The following is a 16,937-nucleotide window of genomic DNA, read 5'->3' on the forward strand; positions in this document are numbered from 1 at the left end:
ACGCGACCACGGAGAGAGAGAAAGAGACACTCAAACTCCAAGTATACAGCAGGCGTCAGGGTCGAGATCGAACCCACGACCTCCTGTAGACCACGCGGCGAGGCAGTTAACATCTCGCCACAGCGTCGCCCCCCGTATAACTCGACCGGACCCTCCTGGAAAGAAATTAACAACAACAAAAAACTCGCGTCGCTTTCCTGAGCTAAACGTCCGTACAAGGTCACGTCCGCGGCGTTGCCTCGTTCGCGTGTGGGGGTCGACAGGCGTGGCACCGCGGAGCGTGGCGGCTGCCCACCGGTCGCGAGTCCCTCCTTGACCCGCGTGACCTTTGCGGTAACGCCGCAGCTTCAGACCGCTCCACCTCTCCCTTGCCCCTTGCCCAGCCCTCCTCTCCCTCCGTCCGTCCACGCGTTATCGCGGTCGTGCTCTGTTGCCAAAGAAGAAGTTTCAACAAGAATTCGACTGTGCGCCGGCGTGAGCCCTTTTTTCTGTTTGTTTGTTTGGACGTTCTTTGTTTCGCCGGACTCAGCGAGTTTTAGACACGCGAGGTGCTCGTGGAATTATACGGAGATTCGACGCAGAAACTTCGCGATCCCAGTTGATGATGAACCGATTCCTGTTTACACGCATTAGTCTTACACGCGCGTTTACCCAGAGAAGCCTCAGCCTCAAGACACTTTTCCAAAAGGGCCCTGACAACTGTTTTTTTTCGCAGCTGGTTGCAACGATTGCAGCGCTTCGCCTCTACATCGAGTCATTTGCGAGTCATTTTAGCAACGTTTGGACCGTGACGCCGGTACACAATGGCCTGCTCTTCTTCGGATGACGTCACGGGATCTTTAACGTCCACTGTGAAACAGAAGACGTGGAGTGTTTACCGCTAAGGCTCAACTTCGGTATTAAGTAGGGCAGCAAGCCGTATTCAAACCACACAGCTCTGCAACCAGCAGGGAATGCGTTACTACTGGGCCAAGTAATCGCCCCTCTTTCCCTTCTCTTCCCAAGTTAAAATTCCCATTCATACTCGGGGCCAGGCGGGATTTCTATGTGTACGCAGGGGATATGTGTACACATGGGAATATCAGGTCAGAATATGTTCTAGAGCAGTATTCTTCACTAATTTTCAGAGCGAGCCCAATTTCGCCGATAACACATCAGTGTGAAGCCAGCCACACCATTTGAAACCAATGGGGATTTGACAGCAGCACGATGATGATGATGATGTGGGAATGGTGTCGCTCTTTCTGTCTTGTCGGGGGCCGCACCAAAGGCCACCAGAGGCCGCCAGTGTCCCGCGGGCCTTGCGATGAAGAACGCCGCTGAAGAGACTTTCCAGAGCTCCTTCGAGTAGAGGCATCTTCCGCCCAGCAGTGGTGTAAGCAAGTCGTTGCAGCGCTGCGCCTTTTACCGTGTACATATGTCTTACACGTTCTGACAGCCGTAGCAATGTGGAAGAGCCACCACTGGCCCAGGCAAGGCCTGCAAGTAGGAGGTGAGCACCGCCGCATGACGAGATCAACTGGCACCGTTGTGTCCGTATCTTCTAATAATTGTCTGCATCTTCTTCTTTCGCACGGCTGATGCAGGACAACGACTCCAGTTTCACATTCAGGTGGTCAAGCCAGGAGCAGCGGAGTCGTGTATCATCATCGCTGTGATGTCTCCTTCGTAGTTGTGGTTTGGGCATACGCTGTGCGGTCAGTTCTGGACGACCAGAGTCATTCATTGTAATAATATATTTTCTTAAAAACACTCCAATTGTTAAAATCTCCGGGGTTGCGTTCAGTAGTCAGTGGGAGCTCGATGCCGATTCCGCGAGGGCTCCCGGCCAACCCTTGTGTGTGGCAGTCGCGACGGAGAGAACAGGGGGTGAGTGCTCATCGCTCTGGAACTGTTTGTGTTCGGAGGCTCGGGATCACGGCGGCCAAAGTCCCGGCGTTGGGCCGTCACAAATGTGACCGGCAAACTCCGGCGGCGCGAAGAGCGAGAGAGGCTTCAGGGCACAACGCGATCGCTGGGGCCAGAGGACTGCTGTGCAACAGACGACGTCCGTGATGACAAATGAGCCTCGTGTATTGGGTTTTTTTTTTCGTATTCCGTGACCTATTGGCGTTATTTTTGTTGTTGTTGTTATTATTACTCTTTGGTTCTTCCGGTAAAGTCACGTAGGTATATACCTACGTAGGTATATACCTACGTGACTTTACCGTGACTTTACCGGAAGAACCAAAGAGTATGGATTCCTGCAGTCACGAAAGCTTCAAATCAAGGTTGTTGTTGTTGTTGTTGTTATTATTAAATGTTGTTTTGGGACAAATCTCAACACGTTTGTGAAAATAACAGAATCTGTATTTCTACTGGAGGAATCCGATGAGCTGTGAAGCTCTTTTTTACCAGATGTCCACTGCCGGAAAGAGGAACAAAAACGATTGACCCTGATCATCATATTGTCTTCTACACCACTGCCGACGCAGGAGCGGCAGAATGATCACCAAATAAAGTGAACTCGCTAATTAGACGTTATTTGCTCACCGTTTTAATTACTCCGGCTGCTTTTACCGAATCTACGAGAGACTGAGAACTTGTCCAGAGTAATGATTCGTGCAAAAAACAAATCAAGAGACACATCCAGTCAGTGAATTTGGTTAAAGTTGGTGACGATGGTGATATCGGTGTTTGTTGAAATCTATTTGAAAAATAATCAATTTTTTGTCATAAAATTTCCCAGACTATAACGTGCCTTTCAAAGAACCCCCACGTGTCTTGTTACATCTGAGAATCGGGGCAGCACAATCTTGTTTTCTCTGCTACGAAGCAGGGCCGTTGCACGAAACGTTGCCGATTATTTATATTTTACATTAATGGGTGTTTGAGCGATGAATGTGTTGTTTTCTTCGTTTTGCTTGTGCAGCACTGTGGACGCATTATGACGAACGCTGTATAATCATTGCCACGGTGGCTAGGAGATGTTAACCACCTCGCCTGTTATACAGGAGGTCGTGGGTTCGAGCCCGACCCTGACGCCTGCTGCTGTATATTTGTAATCTGTGTGTCTCTCTCTCCGTGGCCGCGTGGATTTTTCTACGGGTCCATCGTTTTTTTCCATCCACATTCAGAATAAATATGACGCGTTCAGAGTATTTGGCTGTAATAAATGTCCACGCAGTAAGCCAACTTCGTTGAGCTACCATTTGTGATGGCCAGGTGGCTTCTGAAAAGAATACCTACATAGCTCAGGTGGGCCTTACCTGGTAAAATAAAAAAAAAAGTTGAATAGTTTAGTTTAGCTACAGATATTCCTGTAAATAGCGGCAGGAATGCGCGTGCACGTTGTGTGTCGCCGTTGCTTCGCTGCGCTCGGGGTCATGTGAAGAGTGACTGGCCATGATCATTGAGGTTCTGGGTCGCGCCCGGTAATGTTTATACATTTTTAGTAAAAAAAAGAATCATTGCGTTTTGATTTGTGTCGCAAGAGGACTGCTGTAAGGGGTTATTTTTTGTCGAGCAAGTCCATTGAGGACCAAGTCAGCGATGATCAGTTGATGCCTTCCGTGTGTGTAAACATTCCTATGTATATACGCGTGCAGGTTTGAAAACACAGGTGTGCGAGCGTGCGTGTTTAAGCAGTCGCGATCACGTGGGTAATGTCAGGTGGCCCGATGTATGTACTGTGTACGTTGAACTTCTTTCGCACCGTACGTAGCCAACCGTGCTAATCGGAGGTGCAGGGGAAGGACGACATACTAAAAAAAACAGTTCTAAAGAAATTCGTTTTAAACCTGGATGTTAAAGTGCGTGGCTCCAGTGCCTTCCGAATATCGGAAGGAAGAGCGTTCCAGACGGCCGCAGAAACGCATCTGAAAGCGCGCGACGGGGTGACCGTCTTTGTTCTATGATGAGCCAAAAGTCACTGCAAGGATGAGCGGAGTTCGCGTGACGGTGAATGCTCCTGGACGAGATCAGCAAGGCATTGTGGTTCATTGGTGGCAAGCAGCTTGTGTGTGTGTGCAATGAGTGCCACCTCATATCTTGTGTTCGTTCGGCGACCGGACGCCGATGCAGCTCGGCGAGCACCGAACGGACACCGGTGGGATCTTGCAGTACCCGTCACGACGCGTGCCAGAGTCTCCCGTTACTATCGCGTAAGCAGAGCAAGCGGCTCGCAATCGCCAAAGGTTGCGAGTTCAAATCCTGGATCGGTCGTTGACTCGGACAACAAGGTCCTTCATCCAGCAGTGGATTGCCCACCGCTACAGTGAACATGACACGGTGACCCCACGGGACAGCGACAGAAAGGTGCCCGCTGACAACGTGAGTCGACCATGTTCAGGCCTGCCATTCGTGACGTCGTCTAAGATGCTTCACAAATTTGAGAAAACGTCAGCAAAAAGTATTGGTGAGAGCACCCCACCAAGGCCGGGGGCCCCCGTTCACACGCAAAGCGCTGTGTGCTAGCCGAACTCACGAGGCGCTGCGGGAGAGCGATCTGGGTAAACCTCCGATTTAAGCAAACCTCTTGTTTTGAGTTCAACACGTAGGCTGTTCGAGAACAAATGTTTTTTTGTCCATCAGCCCGAATAAAAGTCCCTATGCGGTGGTGCTTCTACTGCGTTGGCAGTGGAGCACAAACAACAACAACAAGAACGCATTCGTCAATAACAACAACGCCGTGCGTGTGTCCTTTGAAGAACACACCTAAATGCAATCGGTGACGTTTCGGCCAATGGACCTTCTCCGCCCGCCATAGAGCGCGCGGAGAATTTCTCACGACGCCGGCTCCGCGACCGCGGCGGCCTCCGACGCCGCGCGCTGCTCGCGTCGCGTGGACGGCGACTCGAGAAGCAGCGTCGTGCAAGGACGACGTTTCACCCCCCCCCCACCCCGTTCCATTGTGGCGCGCAGAGACAGGGAGCGGGCGAGCGTGCGTGCGTGCGCGCCTTCCCCCTTTGAAAGCGCCAATTACACGCGGGTGCAAACTGTGAGCGACTTTGTACAAAGACGGATAAAGCAGACGAAGAATACAAAACGCTGAATCTTTTATTCGCGTGGAGTGACCGCACGTGCGTGGTGCGAGAGCGCGCGCCGAGGATCGAGAGGAGCCCGGTGGGTGCGCCCAGCGGAGCCGGGGAGATTCGGAGCGCCGGGCCGTGGTCTCTCCCCGTGGTCTCAGCCCGGGGTCACTGCCGGGGTCACTCACGGGTCACGGCACGGGGAAGAGCCGCGGGGACGGACACAAAAAAACACCAAACCGAAACTCTGCAAAGAATCGAGAATAGAGAACAAGAACAGAAAGAGAGAGAGAGAGAAAATCCTCTTTCACGAGCGCTCATTAAAAATAATAAATAAATAAAAATTAAAAGTGCTCCCGGTCATGCTTATTGTTTTGTGTCCCAGTGCATGTTGGAAGTAAGAGCGGTCTCGCCTGAACAACCCAAAGCGGATCATTGGAGCGATCAGAACCGTCACAGAGTGCGGCGTTGACTAACAGACTCGTTTCGCGGATAGTTTGTAAAATACTGTACAAATAATTTTCTTTATACGTATATTTAAACTTATTGCATTTTGAGCGTACATGAAACTTGCAAAACACAAAGTCCTTCCATAGCTACGTGACCTTGTTACCATGGACATGAGGCTCTCGGGGAGTGTGACATTTTCAAGTCCCGACTAAAAACCGATCTGTTTATTAACGATTCGTTCCATTTGTTTGCTTCCTCCTCGTCCCTTACCCTGCCACCCGACTCGGCCTTTAACGTATTTCTGCTTCTCGTTCACAGCGCCTTCATGCTTCGTCAAACGGAGCTTTATACGTCTTGATTATGATTTCATATTCCACTTCAGTCAAATTATTCAGAACACTTCCCCCCCCCCCGTATGTTAGCAATTTTTTGGGGATTTTTCTTTTCGAATGGCCCTATGATGAAGTAGGTAGAGCCAGATTTGTTTTCACTCGGCACTCGAAGTAGAGGGACGCGTGGAATCTAAACAGGGCTCGGCAACTGTCTTGAATATATATCTGATCTTGCGAATGAAAAAGAATAAAAACTATGCGTGATGCATGGGATAAGGATCACATCAACCCAAAACAACTATATTTTAACAGAGCATCGTTATTGTATGTACATTTGAACTTCTTTCGCACCGTACGTAACCAACCGTGCTAGACACTAACGTTGACCAACAGACGGTAATCCAATTCACCGTCTGATTTTGTCCACATTTGTTTTAACGTTTATAGGGTTACAAGACTATTGGGTATATAATTATAAAGGAGTATTACAGATAGACGTATCATGTACGTGCTCCAGTGGTGGTAGTAGTGTCTTATGTTCGCAAAATATCGAGTGAGCAACTAAGCCGCGGCTGTAAGTTTGCTTCACAAGCTGCAGTGATTCCGACGCAGCTTCGCTTGTAAGTTCAGTCGGTGCTAAGTGCCCGCTGTAAGGCACGGCACGACTTGTAGACGGTACGGAAATCGCAAGCCCCTCTCCCTCCGAACCTTCTCATCCCCTTTAGCGCTTGCATGGCTTCTACTACCCCTTTGAATTCCCTTCCTCATCGAATACGCTCGACCGTCCAAAGTAAAACAAATATATAACAACTTAAACCGTCACCACTTTCGGCTGGCGTTCACATTTGAAAACTAAATTAAAGTGACGCAAAAATTGTATGGTCGTAGATAAACCGGATTACCATTTTAATTGCACGGTTTTAAAGTTTCAAAGGAGGATAAATTATGTAAGGCCCTGGGGCCTTGGGGGTGTTAAGAAAGGCGGCCTTGAATTAAATAAAGTTTGACCGATTCATTGCTTGTGGAGTGCTGGAGCCGAGCAGCCAAGAGTGAACCCTTGGTAACGACAAATTAATAAACTCTCCCTGGGAGGATTAGAACCATCGCAACGCGTGCAGTGACTGGCTCCGCACACTGCAGATGTCTATAATCGTGGGATTAAAGCCACGGGCGGTCGAGGAGGAGAAGGAGGAGGGATGACGGGACGTAGGAGGTCGTGCCCCAGTTCCTAGCCATCGCTTCGTGTGAACGTGAGACCGTGTTTGCCAGGGCTGCCCCTGTGTCGCGCAGCTGCAGCCTTTGAGTCGCAGCTTGTAACTCTGTTTCTGTGTCCCGCGCAGCGCGGCTCGCAACTCCCGAGTCACCGCTTTGGGGTGCAGTCTATTTAGCGTGTGCGGTCGTGTGTGAACCCGCGCGCGTGCGTGAACCCGCGCGTGCGTGAACTCGCACGTGTGTGTGAACCCGCGTGTGTGTGAACCCGCGCGTGTGTGTGAACCCGCGCGTGCGTGTGAACCCGCGCGTGCGTGAACTCGCACGTGTGCGGTAGTGTAGCGGTTAGCGCGCTGCGCGACGATCCCGGCGACCCGAGTTCAATTGCCGCTCACGGCCACCACCAGTAACGATTATCTCAAGCGGTCCTGGGCCTCCCCTAGGTCGACTCAGCCTCAATTGAGTACCTGGTGCGGTGTGAAGCAAACATCACCACTGGGGAGACAAAGGCGGCCGGGCGTGGTGTTGGCCACCCACCCCCTCGTGTGCCGTGCCGGCCTTCATAGGTGCTTGCTAACAGCTAACAGCACCTGCCCCAATAGTATTGTACAGGTGTTGCGATGAGCGTGTGTGTGTGTGCGGTAGTGTTGCGATGAGCGTGTGTGTGTGTGCGGTAGTGTTGCGATGAGCGTGTGTGTGTGCGGTAGTGTTGCGGTGAGTGTGTGTGTGCGGTAGTGTTGTGGTGAGCGTGTGTGTGTGCGGTAGTGTTGCGGTGAGCGTGTGTGTGTGCGGTAGTGTTGCGGTGAGCGTGTGTGTGTGCGGTAGTGTTGCGGTGAGCGTGTGTGTGTGCGGTAGTGTTGCGGTCAGTGTGTGTGTGTGCGGTAGTGTTGTGGTGAGCGTGTGTGTGTGCGGTAGTGTTGCGGTGAGCGTGTGTGTGTGCGGTAGTGTTGCGGTGAGCGTGTGTGTGTGCGGTAGTGTTGCGGTGAGTGTGTGTGTGTGCAGTAGTGCTGCGGTGAGCGTGTGTGTGCGGTAGTGTTGCGGTGAGCTTGTGTGTGTGCGGTAGTGTTGCGGTGAGCGTGTGTGTGTGCGATAGTGTTGCGGTGAGCGTGTGTGTGTGCGGTAGTGTTGCGGTGAGCGTGTGTGTGTGCGGTAGTGTTGCGGTGAGCGTGTTTGTGTGTGCGGTAGTGTTGCGGTGAGTGTGTGTGTGTGCGGTAGTGTTGCGGTGAGTGTGTGTGTGTGCAGTAGTGTTGCGGTGAGCGTGTGTGTGTGTGCGGTAGTGTTGCGGTGAGCGTGTTTGTGTGTGCGGTAGTGTTGCGGTGAGCGTGTTTGTGTGTGCGGTAGTGTTGCGGTGAGTATGTGTGTGTGCGGTAGTGTTGCGGTGAGCGTGTGTGTGTGTGCGGTAGTGTTGCGGTGAGCGTGTGTGTGTGCGGTAGTGTTGCGGTGAGCGTGTGTGTGTGCGGTAGTGTTGCGGTGAGCGTGTGTGTGTGCGGTAGTGTTGCGGTCAGTGTGTGTGTGTGCGGTAGTGTTGTGGTGAGCGTGTGTGTGTGCGGTAGTGTTGCGGTGAGCGTGTGTGTGTGCGGTAGTGTTGCGGTGAGCGTGTGTGTGTGCGGTAGTGTTGCGGTGAGTGTGTGTGTGTGCAGTAGTGCTGCGGTGAGCGTGTGTGTGCGGTAGTGTTGCGGTGAGCTTGTGTGTGTGCGGTAGTGTTGCGGTGAGCGTGTGTGTGTGCGATAGTGTTGCGGTGAGCGTGTGTGTGTGCGGTAGTGTTGCGGTGAGCGTGTGTGTGTGCGGTAGTGTTGCGGTGAGCGTGTTTGTGTGTGCGGTAGTGTTGCGGTGAGTGTGTGTGTGTGCGGTAGTGTTGCGGTGAGTGTGTGTGTGTGCAGTAGTGTTGCGGTGAGCGTGTGTGTGTGTGCGGTAGTGTTGCGGTGAGCGTGTTTGTGTGTGCGGTAGTGTTGCGGTGAGCGTGTTTGTGTGTGCGGTAGTGTTGCGGTGAGTATGTGTGTGTGCGGTAGTGTTGCGGTGAGCGTGTGTGTGTGTGCGGTAGTGTTGCGGTGAGCGTGTGTGTGTGCGGTAGTGTTGCGGTGAGTGTGTGTGCAGTAGTGTTGTGGTGAGCTTGTGTGTGTGCGGTAGTGTTGCGGTGAGCTTGTGTGTGTGCGGTAGTGTTGCGGTGAGTATGTGTGTGCAGTAGTGTTGCGGTGAGCGTGTGTGTGTGCGGTAGTGTTGCGGTGAGTGTGTGTGTGTGCGGTAGTGTTGCGGTGAGCGTGCTACGCATGAACCCGGCTGCCCGAGTTTGATTCCCGTGCCCACGGCTAATAACGGTGGCGAATATTGGAATTGGGCCTTCCCTAGGTCGACTCAGCATATAATTGTGTACCTGGTGTGATGTGTAAACATCCACTATGTGGGATTAAAACCACGGGCGATTGGCACGGTTGGACACAAACGGTGCGGTGTTCCGGCACCTTCATGGGTGTTAGCTCGCAGCACTTGCCCCAGCAGTGTGCTAGAGGCTATACGGTGGTGGTGGGGACTTTTATCTTTGTGTGCGCGAGTGCGTGTTATTGAACAGGACAAATCCCAGCGAGCTATAGAAACGCGCTGAATGTAACAGCGAGTGAGGCGGTGGGGGGAGGGGGCATTTCGAGTTTGTGTCGACTTGGCAGTTTCGTGGTGTCTCGCTCCAAGTAATTGGGCGGATCGCTGGAGTGTAAATCCTGTCCGCTCAAGTGGATTGTAAATGCCCCGGTGACGCCATTTTGTGTGCGATTGTTCGAATACAATCCGCACATTAGAGTGCAGCGTAGATTTTTGAAAAGTAAATATAAAAATAACAAACGACAGGAAGTAGTTGCAGGTGAAATGAAGAAGAATGAGATCGTTTGCCATGGGTGGAATTAGTGTGCGGGATGGTGGAGGGCAGCTAACAAAGACCGGCATCGAAGAGGTGGGTCTCGAAGGAGATGAGGTGGTGGTGGTTGGTAGTGGTTGGAAGTGGTGGTCATGATGGTTGGTGGTGGTTGTTGTGGTTGGTGGTGATTGTGGCGATGATGCTGAGTTTGTACGTTGGGCACGCCTGTGATCCAGCACCGTGGAGGCGAGGGTTTGTGGGTCGCAGAAATGTCACGAAACTGTCGAGGCGCCATTACCTGGCTCGCTAGGACAATGGGGTTCAGCAAATGTGGACTCCATCTGTTCCATCTGTATGGGATACAGCGTTCGCATGCTTTTAACCTTCTTCTTCTGTGTATTCCGGTCGGCCGCAATTTACTGTGAATAGGGGTGTAGCGATACCTGGATTATCATCATCCTCATCATCATCCTCGTCCATCCTCCATGGTGTGCCAGAGAATGGTGGCGAAGTACAATCGTGATAATCCTAGGGTCGATCCCCGACCATGCACTGACATTGGGTAGTTATATGAACCTGGCCTGCTGCTCCGCTACGAAGGCCGATAAAGCCGACAACGAGAGACTCGCCGCAGTGTATTCCCTCATCAGCGACACCCTATGAGTAATGCATTGCTCCTAAAACTCCTTCCCAAGCCATGCCCGCCGTAATAGGTGATCGCTAACAGCGCGTGCCCCCCCCCCCCCCCCCCCCCCACAATGCCGCAAAGATCTGAGCTAAGCTGGTAGAGAGGACTCTTTGTCTCGGACTATCTCACATATCTTCATCTGCGCGCCGATTATTGCCTTGTGGCAGTTTGGCCAAGGGCAAATCCACTGCGAGTCGGCACAAGGGAGCTGCTTTGTCCATCAGGGGGGTGCGTAGAGCATCAATCCTCATCGTCGCGTTTCATCTCTCGTTGCAGAAGCCGCTGATGAGGAAACGCACGAGACAGAAAGAGGCACACAGGCCCTTTGTCGATGTCGATCCACTGCTGGACCAAGGCCTCTCCACGCCATGCGAGCCGTAGGGGGCTCTTTGGCCATAGTTCACCACGCTGGTCAGTGGGAGTTGATAAAGGTGTGGCTTTGTCTTTAATTTTCCATTCATCAAGAAGACGTGTGCTTCGGCCTGTTGATGTTCTGATGTGCTCGGAGCTTGCCCTCTGCAAAAGCCGCATCGTGCGTTATGAGTGAACGCTAACAAAGGGTGCTTCGACTTCAACTCTCCAGAAACTTGGATGAACAATTAATTGATTTCGTCCAAGCATTATCCTTCCTCGACCCTGGCTTTGCCACAGAGATCGCACGGCATCTGACGCATGCCAGGTGGCTCGGTCATCGCGTAACGAACAAAAAGACTCGAAAATTAGACAGCAGCAGCCACAACAAAAATAACCCCACATCAAACGGGAAGCACCAGCATACTGTGCATGTCAACATGACAGCGACCCATCCTGCCTGCGTGAATTTCCGCACGCAGCCTGCGGACAGCCGCCAAACCCTTCCCGCGGGCTGCCAAGAAAAATAAGTAACTCGAAAGAGATGAACTTCTAACCGCTCCTCCTCTGCGTTCGTGGCGGGTGGGTGATGATGGCTGGGGGTGGTGATGGTGGTGGTCGTGGGTGATGGCGGTGGTGTTTGTTTCCACATCGTTCAAGCTCGCGCGGACTCAATGAATGGAAAAGGGAGTGAGTGGAGAATAAGTGAGACGCGTCACACCCCGGGGTGGGGGGTCATTGATGCAGCATTGGCAGCAGAGCGGACGAGCGGGCGAGCATCTGGGACGTGCGCGGACTCAAGGTGCTCCCAAGCCCGTCCCCATCCGCTGCCCTCTTCTTGTGCGAGAGGCGCGCAGGGACAATTAACGGGGCGTGAAACAGAGGAACGATTCTCCCCCCACGGAAACGCGGGCGGCTGCCACGCCGCTGCCCGCTAATTGCCCCTCCCCAGCCAGTTAATGATTCGCCGGCTCGTTGTCCTGTTGTTGTTGTTGTGGTCAGGGTTAGGCACCTCCCGCTCTAGCCCTACATCGCCAGCCCAGCCTGCCGCACGCTTGAAGGGTGACTCGGCCCCCGGGAGACGTGACGTCTGGTTTTCTGGGTCGTTTGCATGGCAGCAAAATTAAGATAATAATATTTAGACCTAAAACTTTCGTGACTGCGGGAATTCATATTCTTGGTTCTTTTAATAGAGTCACGTAGATAGAAAACAAAAATCAAAATTAAAGGCAAAAAACCCACGACGTTTCGATCGCAACACAAGCGGTCTTTTTCAGGTAGCCCCCCTCCCCCTCTTCTCTCTCGGCCTGAAGAAGACCGCTTGTATTGCGATCGAAACGTCGTGGGTTTTTTTGTTTTTTATTTTTGTTTTCAATCTTCGTGACTTTACCGAAAGAACAAATAATAAGAGGATAATAATAATTGTTAAACGGAGCCATGTGCTGTTGTTGCGGGGAGCGGTGGCGTAGCGGTTAGCGCATATCGGTTTACGAACAAAAGTGAATCAACTAATATAAATATATATATAAAAAGAATAGGCTTTACCCTATTCGGCAATAATATAGGAGGTGTTAAGATGTCCAGACACCAAATAGACACACCTCTTGCAAGGCATCCAGTCTGCATTAACCACACATGCTTGTGGTAGAACATGCAAACACGCACGCCTTGACAATAACAATAACAATGACAACGGATGCATTGTCTTTGAGACGCATTTGCCAGAGGACAGACAGCCTCCTGTACGGCCTCGTCTCGCCACGAGTGTCAGGACAAAGAGCAGCGACAAAACACGAACAGCACTCAAGGCGATGCAAATCTCAACGCGTGAATAACTCGGCTTCAGCAGTTGTATAAAGACGTGACTCCATTTTAAAGCTTTCGTGGCTGCAAGGATTCGTCTTCTTTGGTTGACTCCATGTTGGCCACATAGTCTGAATAATGGACGATAAGAGCACAGCAATTGAAAGAATTGATTAGGATGCTGCGGCACTGTGAACCCTACGACCTGAGTTTAATTAATCCTGGAGAGTGATGTCTAAATTGGTCCAGGGTCTCCTCTAGTTTGACTCAGCCTTAAACGGGTACATGGTTCGGTTCGTAAATAACATCAGCACTGGGGAGACAAAGGTGGTCGGGCGTAATTACGTCGTGCGAAAACCACTTCCCCACCTGCTGGCGTCTGCTGTTACAGGTGCTTCCGAAAGCACTTGCTCCAAGATCCTGTGTCGCCTACACGGGAACTTTTGTCGATGTTAAACTAAAATATTTTATTTACCAGCTCGCCAAGCTGTTAGCCCTGTTTCCATGCGTAAACAACATCAGCACTGGGGAGACGAAGGGCGTTGTGCTCGCAATCCACATCCCCGTGTACCGCTTTCCGGTCTTGATAGGTGCTCGCTAGCCTGTAAAGGCTACACGGATGGCGATCGTTGTCTTCGTATGTAAGGTGTACAAATACAATTCCTTATCGTGGCTCTCTTCGCCAGGGGTTTGTAAAGGGGGGGGGGGTTTGTTGTTAACTCTACATCGCATTGTCCGTCAGTGTGTGCGCGCGTGCGTTCGTGCGCGCGCGTGCCCGCGTGCTTTATTGTATCCGTGCCGATGGGTATCTGCCCGCCGAGGCCGACGCCACCGCAGCGTCTCCGTCGCCGTTTGAAGTCTGCGAGCTCGGCGAAGCCGGCCGCCACCCTCGCCTCGGCGTCAGCGGGGGAGACGGAGAGACGGCAGCGGTGGCAAGGGGCGCCGCGCTCGCTCCGATTGTCATCGCGTTGCGTCTTCTCAGAATCGCAGCGCGCAGAGCGCAGAGCGCAGAGCGCAGAGCGCAAAGCGCAGAGCGCAGAGCGCAGAGCGCAGAGCGCAGAGCGCAGAGCGCAGAGCGCAGAGCGCAGAGCGCAGAGCGCAGAGCGCAGAGCGCAGAGCGCAGAGCGCAGAGCGCAGAGCGCAGAGCGCAGAGCGCAGAGCGCAGAGCGCAGCATTCCACTCGGGATCACGCGCACGTTCTTGTAATATCTACACGTGTGTGTGTGTACGTGTGTACATGTGCATTCAAAACTGCGACGTCACTTTTCTATCTCGCTTATAAATCGCCGTCAGCGTCCATATCTGAAACCTGGGACGGCTGCAATCTTATCACTTCCTGCGCCGTATCCACGACGTTCATCCTCTCCGTCATGTCCACCCCTTTGGCTGCTGTTCCTTTACCAGGCTCATCCATATGCCACCGTCCCTTCTCCGGAGACAGGCAGACTCGCTGGTCCATGTATTTTTTTTTTTAGACAGGCGAGGGTGGCGCACAGATGTGATCCAGCGCTTTGGAAACAAAGCAGATATTTTGTGGAACTCCCAAACTCGCCCATTATTTCATTGCCTCCTTCCTATAGCGTGGCCTTGCTCCCCCGTTCCCAACTCACCAGCCTCCCCTCGTGCTCCCTCCCTCTCTCGCTCTCCCAGATGGCCGCGCTGCCAGGGGGAGCGACTCGGAGCCAGGGAACGAAACGGGGAAATGGACGCGGCCGCCCAGCAAGAGCCGCGACCCCAACAATGGGGGTCGACATCTGGGGTCGGCGTGAGCCCCCTGCACCTCTGTCGCGTCCACTCAATCGCCGACCTCCGCGACCTCGCTGGGCGGTCGTTTTTGTGCGAGACGATCATTTTTAAAGCGGGGCAGAACAAAAAATGCAAACATCGTCACGACTGCACACGTGCCATCCCTCCACCGTCACCACAACCATCACCACCACCATCGTTACCACCACCACAACCATCGTCACCACCACCATCACCACCACCATCAAAGACAAATATCCCCCATATAGACTGAACAGATTGTTGGTGCAAGTGCTATTAAGGCCAGCACGGTACACGAGAGGGTGGGTGGCCAGCACCACGCCCGATCGCCTTTGTCTCCCCAGTGGCGATGTTTACTTCACACCTCACCAGATACTCATTTGAGGCTGAGTCGACCGAGGGAAAACCCAGGAAAAGTTCAGATAATCGTCACTGACTTTGGCCGTGAGCGGGAATCTAACTCGGGTGGCCAGGTTCGTAGCGCAGTGCGCTAACCGCTGCACCACCGCTCCCCACCATCGCCGCCACCAAGACCACCACCGTCACCGCGACGTCCTACAAGCACACCAACAACGCCACTCTCTTTATTGTTGGTGGGGGTGGTGGTGGGTGGGGGGGGGGGGCGTGACCCCTGAACTCGGGCAGACCCCGGCTTTTGGAAGAGGTCAGTCCCATCGAGGGCGATGGGGGCCGCGACAACAGCGCGAGGGGAAGATCGCAGGGGTCCGAGCGGGGTGGCGGTCGACCTCGTCCACTGATTTACCGAGCCGCCGCCGCCGCCGAGATCGAGGGGCTCCGACAGCCAGCCGCTGTTGCCCGCTACGATCCGATTTGTGATTTTCCCGTGGTCCCGTTGGTCAACTGCGGCTCGGGTCCTTGTCGTAGGTAGTTCGTGTGTATCTGCAATAATGATACTCATAATAAGTATGCCTATGTATTGGTGCGTGTGTGGTGTGTGGTATATCGTGAGGAGCTACAAACCCAACGACACGAGTTCGATTCCCGCTCGCAGCATCAACATTGGTTGCGAATATCTGAAACGGTCATGGGCCTCCCTTAGGTCTACTCAACCTTAAACTAGTACCTGGTGCAATGTGTAAACATCAGCGCTGCGTACTTAATTGTATGCGTAGGCTTTCATCCAGCTCAATACCATGGTCCACTGAGCCACCATTCCAACACACTCACGGGCGGTGGTGGCAATGATCCTGGACTGTAATCCAGCACTCTGAAGGCAGCAGCGAGGGTTGGTGGATTACTCACGCCTTCTCGCCGGGCGAAGGTGGTACAGCATGGCGCCACGGTGGCGAGATGTTAACTGCCTCGCCAGGTATACAGGGGGTCGTGGGTTCGATCTCGACCCTGACGCCTGCTGCTGTATATTTGGAGTTTGCGTGTCTCTCTCGTGGATTTTCCTCCGGGTCCTCCGGTTTTCACCTCCACATTTAGAATCAACTGCAACACGCGTTTCGAGCATTTGGCTGCAATTCATTTTCACGTGAGAAGCCCACTTCATTGTGGTATCATCTGTGGTCAGGTCGCTTCAGCAAAATATCTAAGTAGCTCAGTTGGTCTTCTCTGGTAATATTAACAAAAATGTTTTTAGTCTATAGTAGTTTTGAAAGTGGACTAATCGCCATCTGTTACCATCTGTATGGGGATAGAGCGTTGCCCCATCGCACGCCGAGTTTTTTCTCCAGGTGCTCCGGCTTCCTCCCCACGTGCATAACAATAATAATAATAAGCACAAATCACCGTCATTTATTGGCTGAAAACAACTACATCAACAAAATAAAAACATCTACAAAATAAAAACCCAGAGTAGCAGAAGCAGCAGAACCCTCCTGTGATCGAACCCTACGACTCCTGCACAAATTAGTAACATTGTAATAACATGCTATAATCACAATTATTATTAAAAAGCGACAATCACACTGCGCTCTATCACTGCGGTAAGGCATTCCCATAAACACAAGTCGCAGCAAAACAGCGCTTATTTTACAACCTGCGGGCAGGCGGGCGCGAATCCGATGCCTGATAACAAAAACGACCATAACCACCTGGAGGCGCCTCGCTGCTCACGCTGCTGTTACGGTAATGATTTATTTATCATTTATACAAAGTTGTAGTGCTGCTGCTACTGGTGCTGCTGGTGCTGCTGCTGGTGGTGGTTTAGAGGGCAGGTGATATTTTTTTGATGGGGGGGTTCTTTTGGCTGTCGGCCAACTCTTGTCCACCCCCAGCTGGCGCTGACCCACCTACCCCCACCCACCTACCCCCACCCACCTACCCCCACCCACCTACCCCCACCTACCTACCCCCACCTACCCCCACCCACCTATCCCTACCCTCCCCCACCCACCTACCCCCACCTACCCCCACCCTCCCCCACCCACCTACCCCCACCCACCTACCCCCACCTACCTACCCCCACCTACCCCCACCCACCTATCTCCACCCTCCCCCACCCACCTACCCCCACC

The 16,937-nt window shown here is 52.6% G+C and overlaps 1 long non-coding RNA gene across 1 annotated transcript; it reads left to right on the forward strand.

Moving 5' to 3' along the window:
• The first annotated feature begins 9,087 nt into the window (after positions 1 to 9,087).
• Positions 9,088 to 16,726, forward strand: LOC116950505 (uncharacterized). Its single transcript, XR_004404036.2, has 3 exons — positions 9,088 to 9,941; positions 10,810 to 10,964; positions 14,338 to 16,726. It is a non-coding gene; the product is annotated as an uncharacterized LOC116950505 (long non-coding RNA).
• The last annotated feature ends 211 nt before the right edge of the window (positions 16,727 to 16,937 follow it).

This window comes from Petromyzon marinus, chromosome 39, assembly GCF_048934315.1.
Source record: "Petromyzon marinus isolate PM22_M1 ecotype Great Lakes invasive population chromosome 39, UKy_Petmar_22M1.pri1.0, whole genome shotgun sequence".
Classification (NCBI taxonomy): domain Eukaryota; kingdom Metazoa; phylum Chordata; class Hyperoartia; order Petromyzontiformes; family Petromyzontidae; genus Petromyzon; species Petromyzon marinus.